Source organism: Peromyscus californicus, unplaced genomic scaffold (genome assembly GCF_007827085.1).
Source record: "Peromyscus californicus insignis strain IS unplaced genomic scaffold, ASM782708v3 Scaffold_4__1_contigs__length_199733344, whole genome shotgun sequence".
NCBI classification, from domain to species: Eukaryota; Metazoa; Chordata; class Mammalia; order Rodentia; family Cricetidae; genus Peromyscus; species Peromyscus californicus.
Genome location: NW_026294562.1, coordinates 185,605,614 through 185,625,888, shown reverse-complemented (window position 1 = coordinate 185,625,888; position 20,275 = coordinate 185,605,614). Strand labels below are relative to the sequence as shown.

Genomic DNA, 20,275 nt, shown 5'->3' with positions numbered 1-20,275 from the left:
CTCAGTTTCCATATGAATATAAACAATATCTGATGCCTTAAATCAACACCAGACATCAGTGTTACCATGATCCTGTCATGCTGGTATCTAAACTCATGCAAACTTCAAAACAATAGATAAAATTCTTGGGGAAGATTATCTCCTCGCCATGCATACAGCCTGGCTTCTTTTTCTTAGCAACAGTGGTTTCTGTCAATTTTCATTTTGCTTAACTGTAAGTGTGCTTTCTTATCAAGATCTTAGTTCATTGTGGGGATTATAATTCCCCTAAGAAGTGTGTGAGGAGCTGTTGAGAAAAGTATCAGAGCTAAGCTTGTAACTTAGAGCAGATGAACCTTCATACTTTCCAAGTCATGGTCCTCTAGCTAGAGTTTACAGCCTAGTAACGACAGAAACTAGATTGCAAAGGCTGACCAATCTTCACCTTGTTATTTTCTGGAGGAAATGGTTGACAAAATAGGTTCATGGTGACCTGAACTTTCAGCCCAGATAAGATCAGTTACTGAATTTCTGTGGAAGTGTCTTGCTCTGACATTCAGAACTGACTAAATGGGAGAGCGTGCCCCGGATGTAGGAGACAGCCAAACCCCAAGGTTTTGATATAATTCATGAAAGTGACCACTCTAAGAACGGTTGAAGCAACTCACCTTCAAACAACCACCTTCAGTGATGCTCCACATGCCCTGTCCAGCAAATGAGGGATTTCCTCTGGTCTCTTTTGTTATTTCGTTTGTGACAGTCTCACAATGTGTACGAGGCTTGTATTGAACTCACAATAATCCTTCTGCCTCAGCATTTTGAGCACTGAGATTACAGCCATGAGCTAGGATTCATCTCACTCCGCTATTCAAACTCAAACTGCATGGATTTCTAGTGTCAGTTCTAAAGACCACTTTAAGAAGAGCGGAAGATGGGGGATGCTCCTTTTCTCCCCTCCCTAAAGCTAGAGCCCCTCCCCTCCCACAATTCCTCAGTGTTGCTAGAGGTGTTGGTGAGAGAGAAATGACTTAGTGTGTCACTTTAGATTTAGCTATTTCACCTTGAGACTGACGTTGCCAATTGATTTCATTTTTTTCATTAAATTTGGGATTTGAGTTAAAGAAATAAAGCCTCTGCGTCATTCACGAAGGAATGCAGTTATTAACCCAAATTATTAAGTTACATGGAAAAACAATAGAAAATGAGTACTTTAGGGAGCCAAAGGGGTAAGAAAAGAAGGGACCAGTCAGAGAAAATAACAGCATTTGTGGGAAAGTATCAGAGTTTAATGGAAGAATAATTCTCTTCAAAAACTATCCTGACATCTCCGGGCTTCCAAATCATGTCACTGCCCTTGAGATTCCAAACTCAGAGTTCACCCAGTCTGTGCCCAGATTTAACTCCAGAACCACATCAGCTTGTAGAATTCAGTACGCACAGTAGTCGTTATTCCACCACTCAGAGATGGGTACTGCTGTCTCCGTTGTTCTCCTCCTGGCTGCATCTGGTGTCTTTCTCGGGCTGTGCTGAGCCTCAAATAGAAGAATTCCAAGAACCACCAGGACCAAGCCACCCAATGTGATCCTGGTAAGATTCTCCACTGTGTGATCTTGGAGATGTGAGTTCAGACACAGAGGTCACACTGCAGTCCAGACTCTATGTTCCCCACAGGGCACTTACCCCCACTAGACAAGGCTTGAGTGTCTGCAGCCAGCTCTGTATCTGCTCTCCTTACTCACCTGTTTTGGGGTCTGACATGTTTGGTGATGAGCTGGTGGTCTCAACCATTCCTAAGAACCATAAAAGAGGAAGAGAATAAATAAAGTGGCTAAGAGAATAGGTCATTGACTATTTCCTGGATTCCTTCTCTCTGTAAGTGTATGTTATTCTGATCATGATGGTTTGGGATGAACTACTTAACTGTTGGCTAAGGGTTCTTTCCAGAAACTCATCTTGCTTTCATATACAGCACCGGGCTTATGCCACCCACTGTGGACTGAGCCATGCCACATCAATCATTAATCAAGAAAATGGCCTACAGACAAATTCGATGATGACATCTTTTCAAGTCATGTTCCCTCTCTCTAGATGACTCCAGCTTGTTTCAAATAGACAAAAAACTAATCACCACAGAATGCATTATAAATATATATATATAAATTATATATATATAAAATAATATATTTCATAAATGTTGTATTTGTCATATATTTATATTATATCTTATATAATATGCATTTTATATATTTTATGTTTATGCAATGTAAATTTATATATTGTCAAAACTAAGATAAATTAATAAAAACACTTAACAAACTGTATCTACATTTGGGGACGGAGAGATACATTTGAGGATACATTTGGCTCAGTGGATAAGAGTACTCAGTGCTCTGGCAGAGGACCTGAGTTCAGTTCCCAGCACCCATGTAGATGGTTCACAAGTGCCTGTAACTCTACATTCTGGAGAACTCAATGCCTCTGGCTTCTGTGGGCACGTTAGTCATGAGCACGTACTCTCTCCACATTTATACACACAATTAAAAGTACAACAATCTTAATTTTTTCCACATTTTAGAATCTATGTAGAAGGACACACAATAACAACCAACTGGACAATATTAAGCAAGTGAATAAAAATAGTAAGCATGAATGTTTTCAAATGTAAACATAGGATGTTTATTATAGGTGAGCATGCAAGTGGTTTATCATGGAAGATGTGCACATACGTATATACACGTAAGACAAGAATGTTTGGGTACAAATAAGAAGTTAAGATGAAATTTTCCAACTTATTTTGGCTGATGTTCATGTCCTCCGTAAATGACAACAGACTGAAGAACCGTGGTGTGTCAAGAGGGAGGTTTCCTGGACAGTCCTGAGGGAGGGTTAGGTGAGGACTAAGAGGTTGTTTGTGAAAACACTTGCCAGCAGCCATTCTGCACAGCAGCTGCCTCCACTTCTCAAAGTGTCCATCTCCAGTTTAGTAGCACAGAACGAACAGAATTGGAAAGACCTCGTTGGGGTGTGACAATCATTTACAACCCAATCACAAAGGACTTCCCACTATTGGGGACAAATATTCAAAAAACTGCCCAGAGACATATACAGCACTGAAACCCTAAGTCATGAAAGAATGCCCAAATTGTGGCCATCCTTTGAGGGAACAAAGCCCAGAATTGTGAACAGAACATGTACACAAACCTCTGAAAATCTATGCAGAGGTGTGAAAAAAAAAGAGTCTTCACAAGCACATAAGTTTCTCTGCCCCTCCCAACACCCCCCCCCCCCCCCAGTCTACATTTCAACATACTGTCACTATTCCTAAGGCCTGGATACTCACTGATAACAGCCTGGTATCCAGAGCATGCTGGAGAGTGATGTACACATGGGGGCTTGGTACTTTGTTCTCCAGCTCACCCACCTGCTCCTCCCCAGTCTGAGTCCTAACATCTCTATCTGGATGTTCCTTTATGCACCCCACCCTCTAAGTCTCTGGGATGCTGCAGATACTGCTGGGATCTCAGCTTGGCCTCTGGGTCCTTGGACACAAACTGAGTTGACAGAGGAACCAGACAGATGTCCTAAGGGTTGGTAGACAGCCTGCAGATGGAGCAAACTCACAAGAGAGAAGTCAGTGACACTCACCAGATGCTGGAATGGGCTCTTGGGATGAGAAATTGGGGTCTTCAGAGGATCCTGATAAGAACTCAAGTGGAGTATGAGGGAGAGACGCTGACCCTGGAGACTTCATGTCTCATTGTCTACTTACATCTGCCTTGAAGCTACATAAGACTCTCCTGCTGTCCGCTTAGAACTTTCTGAATTTCAATAAAGAGGTGAGATGGGAAATCTCTGAAGGACTGATGCTGGGTTCTACAACTTGGGGTGGTGAATCCCCATGGGGTCCACCCTACCTATTTCCCCTCATGCTCTAGCTAAGCGCTCTTCCCAGGGTAGGATCATGAGTTACCCTTTTAGCATGGAGAGGCCAAAAACCGCTTACCTGAGACCACAAGCTCCACAGGGTAACTAGGGTATGACAATAAGTAGGGGAATGTGTCTTCAAAGCCGTAGCACTTGTAGATGCCCCCATCGATAAAGGTCGCATTGCTTTTGATGAATTTTGCCTGGTATAGCCCAGCTTGCAACACTGATCTTAAAGTCAGAAGTGGGTGTGCAGTCCCCTCTTTAGACAGAAGAAAACTGTCCATTTGATGCCTTGATTGACACAGCAGGGTTACATTCTCTCCAGAGGACACTCTGGGGCCTGGGTACACTGAGAGGGTCGGTGTGACCAAAATCTGACCTGAAGAGAAGAGGGATGGATGAGGGGTGCCTCACCTTCATCTGAGATGATCCTTCATCAGCACTAGTCTCTAAGGACTTGGGTCTCACTGAGTCAACTTCTTCTCTGCAACTCTACCACACACCTCAATTTGACCTTTACAACCTGGACTTCCACAGCCCATACTCTCTAATGGGGGTCTCTGATTGGACTGGCTAGGTTCCTAACTTGTGATCAGGGTGTCCAGAATGTCTCTGGGGTATAGTCCCTCAGAAGAGAGTCTATGAATACCATGTCATCTTTACTTGCCCAACAGGAGACACTCATGGGGCTCAAGGAGAAATTCAGCCCAAGGGCCCATCTGGGGTTGTAGGCCAGTGTGCCAGGAGAGGTCACTTCCTCCTTCCCTTCCCTGGACAGAGCAAATCCATTGAAGCTGATATCAAAGAAACACTGATGGGCTAGTGCCTCACCAGGAGCCAAGATAGGGCCATCCTGGGTCAGGAAGGTGGGTTTCCTGCACAGCCTTGGAAGGGAGACAGATGATTCCTATAATATTTCTGTCCCTTCCCATTATGGCCTGTAGGTACCACTTCCTTAACATTCTAAACCTCTAGTTAAAGAGCTAGGAGTTTCTTTAAGCACCTTCCTGCATGGGATTCCGTAGGGACCAGAGCCCATAGATCTCAAAAGATGATTAGACAGTTGCTGGGGCTACCTCACCTGTGATGTGTATTTCCAGGGGGTCACTGGGCTTCGACCACAGATAGGTACTACTCTTGTAGCCATAACATCTAATCGTTCCTCTATGAATGACTGTCACAGGACCTATATGGAAAAGAGCCTGGGACTTCCCAGTAGCGTTTATATGCTGTGAGTCCTGGGGCCTGGAGAACTTCTCATTTTCCTTGGTCAGAATAAAACTGTCGTATCTCTCCTGTGAGACACACTGGAGGGTCATGTTCTCTCCTGAAGTAACCAGAAGGCTTGTCAGGGCTGATAGTGTGGGTTTTGTGGAGAAATACCCTAGACAGAAGAAAGTAACAAGTTACATGGGCTCACACAGCCCACGTTGTCCCTCAGGATTGAGATGTGGGAGCTAAACACTCTTGAGAACAGACAGACCCCTGTCCTGAATGTAGAAACTTAGGCTTGAACCCTTACCTGTCACCACCAGCTCCAGGGTATCACTCTTCTCTGGCCAACTAGAAGGCTTGTGACACAAACAGACATATTGCCCGGCATGGGACTGTTTAATAAGTGGGATGAGGAATTTGGCGTTGTTTCCAGGCTTCATCAGGGTCATTCTGCGCACAGAAACTAGGTTTCTGTAATGGTAAAGATAGTAACCCTGAGCATCTGAGGTTCCCTCACATATGATGGTCACCTGAGATCCTTCGGCAACCACAGATCCTGGCTCAGCCCTGATGGCAAGCTTTGGAAGTATCGCTGCAAGGAAATCAATAGCTATGATCACCACAGGACATCAAGTTTTAGAAACCAACACTCTGCCCCAGCATCCTTTGCAGTTTCACAGCATCAGCCCACATCTGCTATTCTCCGTTCCCACTGCCCAGAGATGCTCCCCTGTCTTCAGTCAGTACCCGAGGCACCCGAGGACACACTTACATGCAGCTTCTAGGTTCCTGAGGCCCAGAGTCAGTCCTGGAAGAGAGTTCCCTGTGAGAGATTTGTCTCTGAGGCTGGAGTGCACCCTCCCTTCCACAGCTGCCTTCTGGGTTCCTGAGATGTCTTGATAGAACAATGCCGGGCTGCAGGGTAAAGCCCCCCACCCCCGACCAACAGTAGAATGTTCTCTCCCCTTCTTCACATCTCACCAAGGCAGACAAAAGCCGTGAGTGTTCCAGTCATGGCATCTCCTCCTGTGGTTGCACCCTTGTAGACGGTTGGCGACAATGCCTAGCAAGATGGGAAGACACACAGGGTGTGGCCTTTTATGGAGGGTTCTCTCTCTTATCACAATGCTGTCATTTCAGTGGCCTGACAGGAAGAGGAACTGCCTTTCCAGTCAACTGTCTTTGGTTTCTCCATTGACGTGACACAAGAAGGATCTGGATTCACTATATTTTTAGAGAAAGAGTCTGATGAAGCCCATGCAGTTCTCAAACTCATGATCATCATCACTCAGTCTCCTGGGATTATAGGTCAGTGATGAGCTAGTCTTTCCTTAAAGAAGCAGCAATCTCACAAAATCTCCCTATATCTGTCTAAATTATTTTTATGTCATCAATGGCCAGAACTTAGCAATAAATAGTCTCAGTGTCTTCCTGAGCAGTAACTTTCTAGCTGAGAGTTGTGTGTGGCTGACCATTCCTTCTCAAAGCCTCCCCACTGGATCTCCTTTACCATTCCAGCCAGACTATCTTCACAGACCTTCCTTCAGGTGACTTGTTGCCTCAACAGACGGCATGTCATCTGCCTTCTCTGATGCCAACACCCCAGAAATTCAGCCACAGCAGAAGCAACACATCCCTAGTGAGAAAGCAACTCCTCAGAAACCTCATTCCACGTTTATCCCCCAGTCATTGCTTCATGGACACCTCATTCCTGGTTGATTCTTCATGAATTATAGTCTTTTAAGACATAGCTGGATGAAATCTGCTGGTTAATCCTGCAATCGTAGTTGTCCACTAGTGTCCAACCAGCTGAGGACAGCTCTTACTGCTCATGATGGGAAGAGAGTCTCCCTATCTAGACTCAGTCCTGGTGTTGGGCACGGTCTGTGTACCTAGGTCTTCAAGTTAGGGTTTTTGGTGTTTGTGTGACTCTTCCCTTGGTAGCACACACTCAGTACTTTGTGTGTGTTGGCTGTTTAGGACAGTGAGTGATTTCCTGTTCATTTCCCAGTGGGTGCAGATTTCAGATGCTATTGGTGTAAATCATGAGAAGTCTCTGTGGTTGTAGGCCTTGTAAGGTATTGGTGTAGGCTTCGTAGCCCACGACAACTTCCTGAACACTCCTGGGTTGTCAGTGACTTAAAAAAAAACTACCTTTCTTGGAACCACAGTCGACATCACCTGGAAATGAGGTGGATAGGCTCATGACCCTTCTCTAGTAGATTAGGGCTTTTCCATTCTCATGATTTATTTCTGGCATTCACAAATGGCTCAGAAGACAAGTTCTTTTGAGTGCTTTTTAAAGATTAAATATGTTTTCATATACTGTACTTCTTTTTTAAACTTCATCATATTTTATTTTTTACACAAGCTTTTTATATGGAACTTGAAAAAAATAAACACATATCAAAATTCATCACACTAGAACTCTGTCCATCATAATATACTCTATACAATTAGGATAATTTTGTGTTTCATAGGGCAGTGTTGCCGTTGATGTAATTGAGTGGGGTGAATCATGGGAAGGTCATATGGAAAGAAGTCCTGGATGGGAGACAAAGGAGAAATTCAGGCCCTGTGCATACTGCCAAAGTCTCCAAGAGTTCAGATGTGCATCAGTCCTCTTTTGTCAGGAAGACACTGTTTCTTGGAGTCATCCATCACCTGCGCTGTTATAACCTTTCAAATTTGTCTTCTACCCAAAGCTCTGAGCCTTGATGGGAGAGATCTAATGAAGAAATCCCATTTAAGACTAAGTGCACTAAAATCTCACTGTCTGTGCTCATTGTCAAGTTGCGGGGCTTTGTGTTAATTCTCATCTATTCCAAGAATAGGCTTTTCTGATGTGGACTGAGCAAGATACTGATTCTTTATAATGCAGGGAACCACTGCACTGGCTTTGTGGAGCAGCCTTGAGAGGCATGTGCCATAGGTTCTTCAGGTTAGAGTCTATGTTCCTGGGGAACCAATGTGCCTTCCCTCAGAGAAGCACTGTGTTTCTCTGTATGTCCCCTAACAGCCTAGGAAGCATGGAAATTTGACAGGACAATTGGTCTGAGACACTAATCTTTTGTACCCTGTGTGACTTGCAGCTACAACTGTCGTCTACTGTACTTCTAGTGACTCTAATACACTCATTATTTTCCTTGTAAAAGTTCACTGTGGATTTTCTAATTATACGATTAAGGTCTTTGTAAAGACTTTTTTTCTTACAATATCCTTAATAGTTACAGCTCTTTAACTGAATTGTGACCTGCACCACTATACTACCATTGTCGTCTTTATATCTTCATGACCTTGCCTAGGGCAACATGGAGTATGCATGTGAAACAGAAAATACTGACGCCATTCCAAATTTCTAGGGTAAATATGTCACTTTATGCAACAGAAGAAGATTTTTGACAGATTCTTTGTAAATCCACTTGCAGTGAATGAACACTGGTCCTAGGTTTAACATTTCTGAAGACATCTTGACTTTTCATCAAATTCTCTTTCTCCATCTATTCTAGCAAACATGTTTCCCATTTACTTCTTGTCTTGGAAAATATCAGATTGATGTTTGAAATTTTTAAACCAACCTCGTTTCATAGAATGAACCCGTGTTGATCTTATCTGTTGTTCCTCTTGCATAACAGGGTATGGTACCTGCCAAATATTTAGTCCAGGGCATTATCTATAATGTCTTCTGAGGTCCTGAGCTGTCCTGGTCCTCTCATGAAATGAGATACTGAGGTTCTGGTTGATACCCAAGTAAGCCTGGAAAGTTTCATCTACTATTTTATTTTTATTATTATTATATTTATTTATTTATTTATTTATTTATTTATTTATTTATTTATTTGGTTTTTTAGAGACAGGGTTTCTCTGTGTTGTTTTGGTGCCTGTCCTGGATCTCACTGTTTAGACCAGACTGGCCTCGAACTCACAGAGATCCTCCTAGCTCTGCCTCCTGAATGCTAAGATTAAAGGCGTGTGTCACTGCCGCTCGGCTTTTTCATCTACTATTTTTGTGAAAGTTTGTTAAGGGAAACAGAGCCACTTGAGGCAACCAGCCCTGCACCATTCCTGACATACAGCCCCTGTCACATAGTTACCAAGGGAAAACCATGAGCTGCACCTCCGGTGGCCTAAAACCCCTGCAGACCAAGCCAACCACTTCCTCTGTAGCTGTGTGGCCACACCTCTCCTTCCACCAGGCACCAGAGACACAGTGCTCCTCAGACCCCAGGGGTCCCAGCAGCTGCCACCACAGGCCACCCACCCTCACCCAGTCACAGCAGCCCTCTAGGCTGCTGACAAATGACCTCACTGTGGCTTACAGCTGTTAACAGCAGCCCAGTTTATCCCTCTGCTCTGAAACCAGAATGCTGTCCTTTTCAGACTCTCCCAAACTGCCTTTCTCCCCCAGCCCCTCCAAATCTCCTTAATAACCCTTAACCCAAAAAACCCACCAGCCCCCTCCCCCTATGTCTATCCTTTCCCAGTCCAATCCCAGCTCTTGGCCACTGACTCCATGCCAGCCAGTCTCTGTTGTCAAGGCCAGCCAAAACTACCTCCTGCCACTTTCTCAGCATTTCCTGTCCTGAAACTCCTCCTGCAGCTCACACAAACACAGCGTCCCCAAATCTCTTAAATCTTAACTCTGTCCAAACTTTCAAAACTTCAACAACTTTTCATTTTTCCACCCTCTCTCCTCCTTAAACTGTCTCTATGAGACCAGCGGACTCCTCACTGCATTCCCTACAAAGAGCCCCCCAGCAAAATACTGCCTGCTCTCTCCTGTAGCCAAACCCAATTCCCCACTCCTGCTCTGTCCACACTTGCTCAGCCTACATTGTTACTCTGTTCCAGCCACTGACTCCTCCCTCCTCTCTTCCTAAAGCCAAGTTCTCCACTTTTGATTACTTTGTGGCCCTTATTTCACATCTCCTTCCTCCAAAGTTTGGCCTCTTTCCCAACTCATTATCCCTTTCCTGTCCCAACACTGCCTACAACTTAAACTCAGTCATACAAAACAAACTATCATATTCTGTAATGATAAAATTTACTGCATTTATGGTTTACAGAAACAAATTTTATTTAGCCTCCTGTGTATCAGATACACTTAATAGATACTTGCTCCTCATACTCTTCAGAGATCTGCTGAATATGACAGTTAAAATGTTTCATTAAAAAGTCTTTTCCTGATAGAAAGACATGCTAGCTCCTGGCAGCATGCCTAATCTCCTCCAAAGAATACAATAGTGCACAAAAGAACTTCTACATGGAGCTTGCTTTAAATGGGGCAAAGCGGGCCTCTGGGTGAAAAATCACCCTTCACCTTGACTGCTGCCATGACCCTGTTCCAGACTGTGGACAAGCAGGAGTGGGGGGTTGATTGTCTCACTTTGCCAGTTACCCTCCAAGTTCCTACTTCACAGGAAAGTATGTCAGATCCTCTGGTCCTGGTAGCCAATGACTGATGCTGCCCTGGGACCTCTGTCCCCAGTGACCACAGAAGATCATAGGGTGACTGTCCAGGAAGCCAGTAAGTCTCTGTCATTTTAATTGATACAAAACCATGTAAATTGTACTTCCTATACAAATCTATCCTTCTCAGGTCTCTGATGATATTGATGGCTAACTGTAGCTTTAACAACAAAAAACAGTCACCTTGCTGACAGGCTTCATACTAAGAAAGATTTGAATTCTGAAGGTTATGAGAAACAGATAAGTTATGTAGGTCAGGAAAAAATGAATGATACAAGATATGAAGGTCTAAGACAGGACTAAAGTTATGACAGCGTGAGTTAAGATTCAAAGATATGAAAATTGAAGTAAATCAGGAAGGTGTGAGTGGGTCATTTACGGGCCTGAGAAAGTAATTTAAGATCCTTGAGAAGTTGTTTCAGGTTTCTCTCCTTGTCTCTATGCTAATCCCTCTACCTCACCCAGTCAGGATATACAATCAGTCCTCCATATTCCTCCATTAACTTGCTGCTTTCAAGGTTTTATTTTTTTTCCACCTTTTTCCCTTGTGTCCTATTCCCTTACTGGAAAAGGGTGTCCTTTCTAGAACTGATTTATATCTTGCCTTTCACCATGACAACCACTCCCAGGATACTCCTGCATCCCTCCTCTTCCTTTCCTCAAAAATCCCCAAACCTCTCATGCCCTCTGCCTCCTTCTCTAGTCCATCCCACTGTATGGGGTACCATCTCTCATTCTTTTGCTGCACATCATAAAATCCTCTCTATTAAACTCAAAAACCCTTCTGCCTACACCTCCAAACCCCAATACTCCCTCCCCTTAACCAGCCTATACCTGGGCCTCAAACTCATCACTTCTATACCACACCTCCCCAACCGATAATACTCCACTAGTAAGAGTCAAAAAATTTCAAAGGAACCTTCCACCTAGTCCAGGACCTTCACTTCATTAACTCTTGTCCCTTTACACCCTTAAGTCTCTAACTCATAGGTCATCCTCTTTATTATCCATGGCAACATCACTCACTTTTCACTCTGAAATCTTAGACACTTTCTTTTCAATACTCCTGGGTGTCCACTCCAAAGACTGTTTTGCCTTCACATAGAGGGTCCCTGATTCTCAGCAATCCCAACTGACCTGGACTGTCCTTACCCAGGAATTCAAAGACAGTTCCTGTCCTTTTTGGCCAGACACCCACTACAGACTTAGCCTACCTCCCCCTTTTCTCTCCCACTCGCTTCAGTATATAGATAACCTCCTCCTTTACAATCATTCCCTCTATGATAGACAATCTGACATTGTTTAACTTCTCAGTTCACTCAGTTCCAGAAGTTACCGGTTTTCACCTTCCAAAGCTCAACTCCCCCAAGTCACCTATCTTAAATTCTCTCTCATGCCAAGCTCTAGACACCTCACTTTAAATCACCTTGTCCATCTCCACTCCTTATTTCTGCCCTTATGGCCAATTTCCTGCACTCGTGAGTCTCTGGATAACCATGGTACATTCCCTACACAAAGCTGCTCCTACACATCCCCCTTCTTCCCATCCACAAATAATTACTTAAACTTAAAATGTTCTCCTTTCTATTCCTGCTCTCCACCTCCCAGATCTATGCAAACCTTTCCATCCTTACACTTCCACAACACATAAACACTTCTTAACTGACCTTTGCCCCTGCCACCCACCTCTCCAGAACTATATAACACCATTCATGGCTGACTTCCCCATGGAAATCTAACAAGTTAAGTCTGGGATCCCTTCTCACAGTCTATTGATTCCCTATCACAATCTATTCCCACCAATATCCCCCTAAACACCTAAATGTTTTCCACCGTCTAGGATTCAATCCCTTCAATTTCATCATTCACATTCCTTACTTGTCCTCCCCTCAACCCCTCCATACTTGTCCCTTTGTCTCACATTCTCCAGTTTCTGTGCACTCCTGTCCAAAGCTCTCAAAACCTCCTACTCCATCCCTTCCATACACAAGAAGGTCTTCCAGCCTACACTTCTGCCTATGCTTTTCATGTGGATGGCAGCTCCTTCCTGTCAGTTGGCGACATCAGATTGACCCCTCCAATATCAATGAAGACAATAGCCACAGCCAAAATGAAAGCCTGTCAAGCTGCCACCCCAGTTTTACAATTCCCTCCACTTTCATGACTCACCCACTTCCCTCTGGGCTGTCCTACAACATAAGCCAGTAACGAGATCATCCAGATACCTGGCCATCCTTCAACACAGGACACTGTGCCAACCCGTGCTTGGTGTATTCATCTTCATCCTCCATTTCCTATTCCCTCAAGATCACCCATTCCCCACAAATCTCATCTCTCTTCTCACATTCCTACTTCTCCTCTGTCCAAATGATTGCCTAAACTCTACCACCAACTGACTCCCCTAAATTCTTTAACTGTCCAGACATCAAGCACTCTGAACAAATCCCACAATCCCAAATAAAAAATATAACTAAACCCAAGCTATATCCTCTCCAACACACGCATACACACACCCTTTCATGGCCAAACCCTCCCTTGGGTCGAGGTCATGCAAACTTCCCTGATACCTACTTCAGTGCCTCTCACTACTTTCCTTTCACCTCTCTTCAGTACCCTGAGTTAGTCACAATCCCTCTCACCACCAGTGCCCCAGCTGCCAACGCCCCATCCCCACCTCCGACTGCTTGTCCCCTCTACCATCCTACTCCCCCTTTGGGAACCAAAGCCACGTTCTCTCAAGTTTCCCATAGCAAACCCCCCAAACCTTTTACACACTGGCCCTCTCCCCAACACAACCACACCCTGCTTTCACATAGTAATTTTTCTTTCTGTATTAACCTTATATAGCCAATCTAAATTTTCCTGGCTCCTCTTGAGAACGTGCAAACTGACTCCAGACAAATACTTCTGTCAACTAATACCCAAAAGTTTTCCTGCGTTGCCTATTCCTAAAGATGAGATCTCTTCCCCTTGCCCTGGTCTTCAGATTCTTCTTTATAACTAACAGGACCATGAACAGTAACAATGAAACCTAACAGTTTTAAATATACATCCAGGGAAAAGTTTTTTCTAAACTCCTTAACTTCCCCTCTATACCTTGTCTACTTTTCCCAACAGATTTCAAGTCAGCTACAGACTGCTCCAAAAATTCCAGCACTAGACTCAGCTATCTCCTATTAATCTATATCCTGGTCCAGCCTCATGTACTATACTTCCCCATACTCAGATTGTCCCACAGAACCTGGACATCAACGGACACATCATGTTCCTCCCAGTCTTAAACAATACCCCAGCTTTCTTGGGTCCCATAAAAACTATGTCACTTCAGGGTCAGCAGGAAGTAGCCAGAGAAAATGATGCACACTTACCCAACACCCAGCCACCAAATAATAAAACAAAAAGTTGGGAATGAAGGGACACTAGCCCACAGGATCATGTGGCTCAGGCAGGCCTTGCCCTTCTCCTCAATTTCCTCTGCCTTGCTAAAAACCTGTTAGATTACATCCCTAGAGCAGGCCACCAAGGTCCATTTCCTTATTTGGCTAATCCCTCCTCCTGAGGCTAACTACCAAGGTCCAGCTATCAAAGTATTAAAGTCCAGCAATCAAAAGCCCACTTTGGCTCACCTAATTAACATGCCCAATTAAAATTAACCACCTCATTCTAACACAGGGTTTCCTCTTGTATCTTTATCAACTACCATTTTCTATGTGCCATATGTGTCTCCTCTCTATATCTGGAGGCAGTCCTTTTCCTCCAGGACAAATAACCCTTCCCCCTTTCCCTAGTTCCCTTCCCCTTTTCCCACATCCTCTATCTCCTGTCTTTGACCCTTATCCCTGCCCTCTGTCCCTCTGGGGAAAATAAATCTCCTTAGTGCTGAGAACTTTGAGAAATTCATCTTGTGGTCCTGAGACAATACATTTCCTTTCAGTTTGTCTTTTTCTGATAAACATTACCTGTATTACATAATCTTTTGTCTTAATTAGGGTTTTTATTGCTGTGAAGAGATACCATGACCAACTTTGCAACTCTTATAAAGGAAAGCATTTAATTGGGGCTCGCTTACAGTTTCAGAGGTTCAGTCCATTATCATCATGGTGGGGAGCACGGCAGCATGTAGCCAGATATGGTGCTGGACTAGTAGCTAAGAGACCTACATCTTGCAGGCAACAGGAAGTCAACTGAGACACTAGGTGTTATCCTGAGCATAGAAAAGCTCAAAACCCACCTGCACATTAACACACTTCCTCTAGAAAGGCCTTACCCACTCCAAAAAAGCCATGCCTCTTAATAGTGCTACTCTCTTTGGGGGTCATTTTCTTTCAAACCACCACACCATCATTATAAATAAGACCTCTTTGGTGTGCAAATGAATGGTAATCACTGTCAGAATTCCACATATTCACAGAGTACATTGGTCATGTCTTTCCATAGTTTCTTTACACTGTATCCACAAACTGTTTTAAAATTTTATTTGGCACAAGGCCTCTCTGAGTTCCATAAGCTGATGTGAACTCTCTTTGTCACACAATCTGGCCTGAAATTCCTTATGTAATTGAGGTTGGCCACAAACTCATAATTCCCTTGTTTCATCAGCCAAGTGCTGGGAATACATATCTGCACACAACACTCATCTGTAGGCATGAATTTTCACTATATTTTCAAGTACAGATTTTATACATAAATAATGTGTGATGTTATCTTGACTATATGTGGAATGAACTGTAATCCAGAAATGGAGGACACACATGTGATCTGGATCTCGAAGCAAGAAGACAGCATGCTTTTTATTAGGATCTCTAGACTGGATGACACACCTTTAATCTAGGCCACAGCTTCTGCTAGAAGGACATGGAAGAAGTAGGAGTGTGTTTGTTCTTTACCTGCTTTCCCTCACCTGTCAGGACATCCATTTTCTTCACTGGTGTTGAAGTCTACTTCTTCAGGATTCTAGCATAGACAGAAGACAAGTTGAGACACACAGCCTTGTGGGACTGAGCAACTACTAGATTCTTGGACATTCTGTTCACAGATAGCTATTAGATCAGCTGTACTACATGCAGCCCATAAGTCATTTCAATAAATTCATATATATATATTGAGAGAAACACAGACAAAGACAGGGACAGAGAGAGAAACAGAGACAGAAACAGAGGAAGAGATTTATTCTGTAAGTTCTGTAACTCTAAGAACCAAGATTAATACATGGTTTCATTTTTCTCCAAATTATCATTTATGCTAACATTATCATTACCTTATGTCTACCTTTCTCAAAAAAAACTTTATGGTGATAAAGATTTAAATTATAAATTATTCAGATATTTTTGTTGCAGAATTTTTATTTTAGCCTTTAATTTAACCATTTCCTTCAGTTTGATGTGCAATTTAAAATATATTTAGTTATACAACTTCATATATATAAGTGTGTGCCTGGGTGTATATGAGAGTGCACTGGTGTGCAATTTTAAATCTAGAATACTTGGTCATTGTGATTTACTTCTCTGTTCATTGACTATTAGAAGATGGACCTTGTACTTAAACACATCTACTGTCTGGATACTCTTTGACAACAGTTACCTAATACAGGTACTATATTTTCTTACAGAAACACATGAGATACTCAGATTTATTTCTCAGACTCTGTCACCATGAAGGGTCTACTGTTCTCTCTTCTATTCACCTCTGGCTCCAAATAGGGTCCTTCTCTGATCAACTGGCATGAGGTAAGAAGGAAATCTGGATTAGCAAGTTTTAGGTATCCAGTGCTGGTTCAAACTTCTAGAATCTGACCCTGAGCAATTTATTGTAAACATATTTAAGCACAGTACAATTTGAAAAAAAAAAAAAAGGTCTGGTATAATATAATCTCCTGTACACAAGAAAGCATAACTATGTTGGAACTCAACTCAAAGTACAAATCACTTCTTCTAAGAAGATAGGTTCTAGAGATAGGGTAAATGTATTATCTTAAGGCCTAGGGAAGGATCTGGTGTGGACTCAGTCATGCAGATAGTACAGAGATCACTTGAACTATTGGCCGCCTCGGGTCTTAGTTGTGGGAGTTTGGGGGTGCCACTGCCTATACAGACAACCCAAAGGTCACGTGGACTATTAGCCACCTCAATCCTGCCTGTGGGAGCTTGATATGGCCTGGTCCTACAGACACCATAAATCACCAGGATATCCACCTCCATCCCCAGCATTCTGGGTGGAAAAACAGGTTATTCATCTTTTTCCCTGAAAAGACAACCCTGCTTTTATAACATACCTGGTTTCTGAAACTCAATCTGTAAGAGCAAGTACGATTGTGCTCCAAACAATAGTCACCTGGAACTTTCTGGATCAGGGTGTAGTGGTTGGGAAGGGTATTTCTGAAGACAACCCTTTTGGCCTCCACCTCCATGAAGGGTGAATACCACTCCTTAGAGAGTATCATTCACTCACTTCTGAATAAAAATTTCTCTGTGGGAAGAATACTGATTGTCATTTGAGTTCAGAAAGGGCAGGGCAAGGAACTTTTTGAGAGACAATGAGCTTCATGTTGTGGTAGTCTGGATGCACTGGGCCCTCATAATCTCATAGGGAGTGACACTATTAGAAGATGTGGCTTTGTTGGAGCAGATACTGCCTTGTTGCAGGAAGTGTGTCACTGTGGGGAGGACTTTGAGGTTTCCTATGCTCAGGATCCTAACCAGTGTCTCAGACCATTTTGTGTTGCTGCAAGAAGTAGGACTCAGCTACTTCTTCAGCACTGTGTCTGCCTGCATGCTCCCCTCCATGATGATAATGAACTGAACCTTTGAAACTGTGAGTGACCCACCCCAATGAAATGTCTTTTGAAAGAGTTTCCATGGTCATGAAGACTATTCACAGTAATATAAACCCTGACTAAGACAACATGGAACTGGGATATGAAAACCAGTTTGGGGATGAACCTTGAAAACGATGTATAGCACATGTTGGTCCCTTTGAGGTCCTAGATCTCAGGCTCATAAGCAGAGTTTATTAGTCTGCTCTTAGATGAAATGAGGATAGGATGCTGCCTCTTTGGACAGGGGTGATGTCTACCAGATTCCATTACTGGAGTAACCGGGAAACATGCCTAAAGATATTCAGATATCTCTAGAGTGTGTAGGTGAAAGGATGCCAACTTTCTTCTGAGCTGACACCTCACAGGGCCTATCCTGAAGTCCTGGGCAAGTTCCATCTCCTCTGCTCTTTCACTGCTCTCCTCTCCTTGTGTGTGGATGAGATGGTCATCACATGCCTTGCCTCCTGACAATAGGGCTTTGAAGAGGCTGGGCCCTTGACTGGAACTCTTGGGCTTCTCTCCTATAAGTGCTCCTGCTCATCCCTGGAGACCAGTCACATGCAGGAGAGGCATGTAAACCTTAGCATTTGTATTGGTCTATATAAAAGCCACTCACAGGGCTCATGACAAAGTTGGTATTAGAGAATCTAACTTGAAGCTGTCAGGTGGTTCTCTGGAAAAGGTCACATCCTTTTTGCTTGAACAGAGTGAGTCTATCACAGCTGATGTAATGTCAACATTGAAGGGTCAGCTTCTCTCCAACGACCAGGAGAGAGCCTTGACAGTTTAACAAGGAGAAGTTTTTGCACAATTCTAGAGGGAAGTCAGGCTGTCTGTTGAAGAGATTGTTTGTTCTAAATTTCTGTCCATTCCATTCAGGCTGCAGGTGTCATTCCCTCTCACACTCTGGCACTCTAGCTCAGGGTTGGAACTCCCCTCTGCCGCATTCTTACCTGGACACTTCGAGCAAAGCTCATGGAAAAGGGTTTAAACAACTCAGAAAATGATAGTCAATGATGGGTCTTCCTCACCACAGATGTGTATTCCTGGGGAGGGGGAGCTGTTACTGAATTCTGACCACACTTGTGGGATTCTCTCTTGCAGTAGTCACAACAATTGAATGTCCCCAGGCAACGAAGGGTGCCACAAAGTCTACAGAAAACATGGCCTGGAACTACCCAGAGGATGTCTCCTATGAGTCTAAGGCCCAAGAGTTCTCCTGTTCTCTTTCCTTCATAAGAGAAAATCCATCATTGCCTCAGCTATGAGAAATGCTGTTGTATCATGTCATCTCCATTACTCACCACAGGGATGGGCTGGATTGATAGGCTAAGTGTGCTGCAGAATCCTAAGAGAGGAGGTGAGAATATCTTCAGTAGGGTCACACAGCCCACTTGTCGCTCAGGGTTGTCTGTGAGAAGGGAACATCACTAACAGAAGACCCATTTCTGAGGGAAGAGTCTTGGGCTGGGATCCCTGAGTGTGTTCTCACATGTCACCACCAGCTCCAGGGTGTCACTGTGCTCTGACCAACCATCAGGGCTGTAAAAATAGGAGTGATATTTTCTTGTTTATTGACATGTCATAGATGTTATAGAGAACCTGGCCTTGTTCCTGATCTCCAGTGGAGTCTATCTGTCCCAAAGTTCTGGGTTTACCTTTTGTTACAGAGTTTATATTTGGGTTTCCATGGTCCCCTGACACCATATTGTCACCGGATTCCCTGAGGTGATCACAGAGGCTGGCTCAGCCCTGATGGTGGGTATGGGAATGGTACCTGAAAGGAAGCAGATGTGGAGGTTGTTGTGTTTGAACAGTGCTGTGGTAATATATTGTGTACCTTAATAAAGCTTGCCTGAGGGTCAGAGGACAGAGCCAGCCATTAGATTAGACATAGAAGTCAGGCAGTTATGGCACACACCTTTAATCCTTGCACTCAGGAGACATAGATCCATCTGCATCTATGTGAGTTCAAGGCCACCTTGAACTACATGAGATTGGCTCAGTCTAGGAGAGAAGCAGAGCTAGACCGTGGTGGTACACACCTTTTATCCCAGCACTTGAGATCTCATGCGTTTGCTTAGGAAGCACACATGCCTTTAATTCAAGGAAGTAATATGGCAGGGCGAAGCAAGGTATATAAGGTGTGAGGAGACAGGAACTAAAGGCTCTTTTTGGCTGAGGCCTTTCAGATGAGGACTCAGAGGCTGTCAGGATCAGCTGAGGAGTTGGCAAGGTGAGGTGGGCTATGGCTTGCTGTGTTTCTCTGATCTTTCAGCTTTTACCCCAATATCTGGCTCAGGTTTGGTTTGTTTGTTTGTTGTTTGTTGTTTACTGTTAAGAGCGTTGAAGATTCAAACAGCACAGTGGCACAGAGAAGGCAACAGTTGGAGATGACCTGGACTGATTTTGACTAGTGGACTATTTTCTCCAGAACGTCGCAGGGTTCCATTTCAAAGCCATCCAACTTGCATAAGGCTCACCATTATTTACAGACAGGCTTGGGCCTCCTTATCTGACACCAGGAGCTATAGGGTCTCACTGGGTTCTGACTGTACTTACGGGTTTCTCCTGTATTAGCCATAACCTCTGAACGTTCACCTCTGGCTGAGGATCACGGCCCTGTAGGGAATAGGATCCTGGACTGCCTGGTGTATAAACACTGTGAGTTCAGAGTCCAGGAGAACTCCTGCTTTCCTTCCTTGCTTTGAATGAATTATCATGGGCTTATTGTGAGACACACTAAAGAATCGCATTCCCTCTTGTAGTCACAGCAAAGCTGGAAAGGGCTGACATGCTGGGTTCTCTGTAGTAGACACGTAAGAGGAAAGGAGACAGTGTGTTAAATGGGCACTCGTCTTCCACATTACC

The 20,275-nt window shown here is 43.8% G+C and overlaps 1 pseudogene; it reads right to left on the bottom strand.

The window, feature by feature from the left end:
- Positions 1–1,406: 1,406 nt before the first annotated feature.
- Positions 1,407–20,275, bottom strand: part of LOC128124191 (leukocyte immunoglobulin-like receptor subfamily A member 4) — a 30,390-nt pseudogene continuing 11,521 nt past the window's right edge.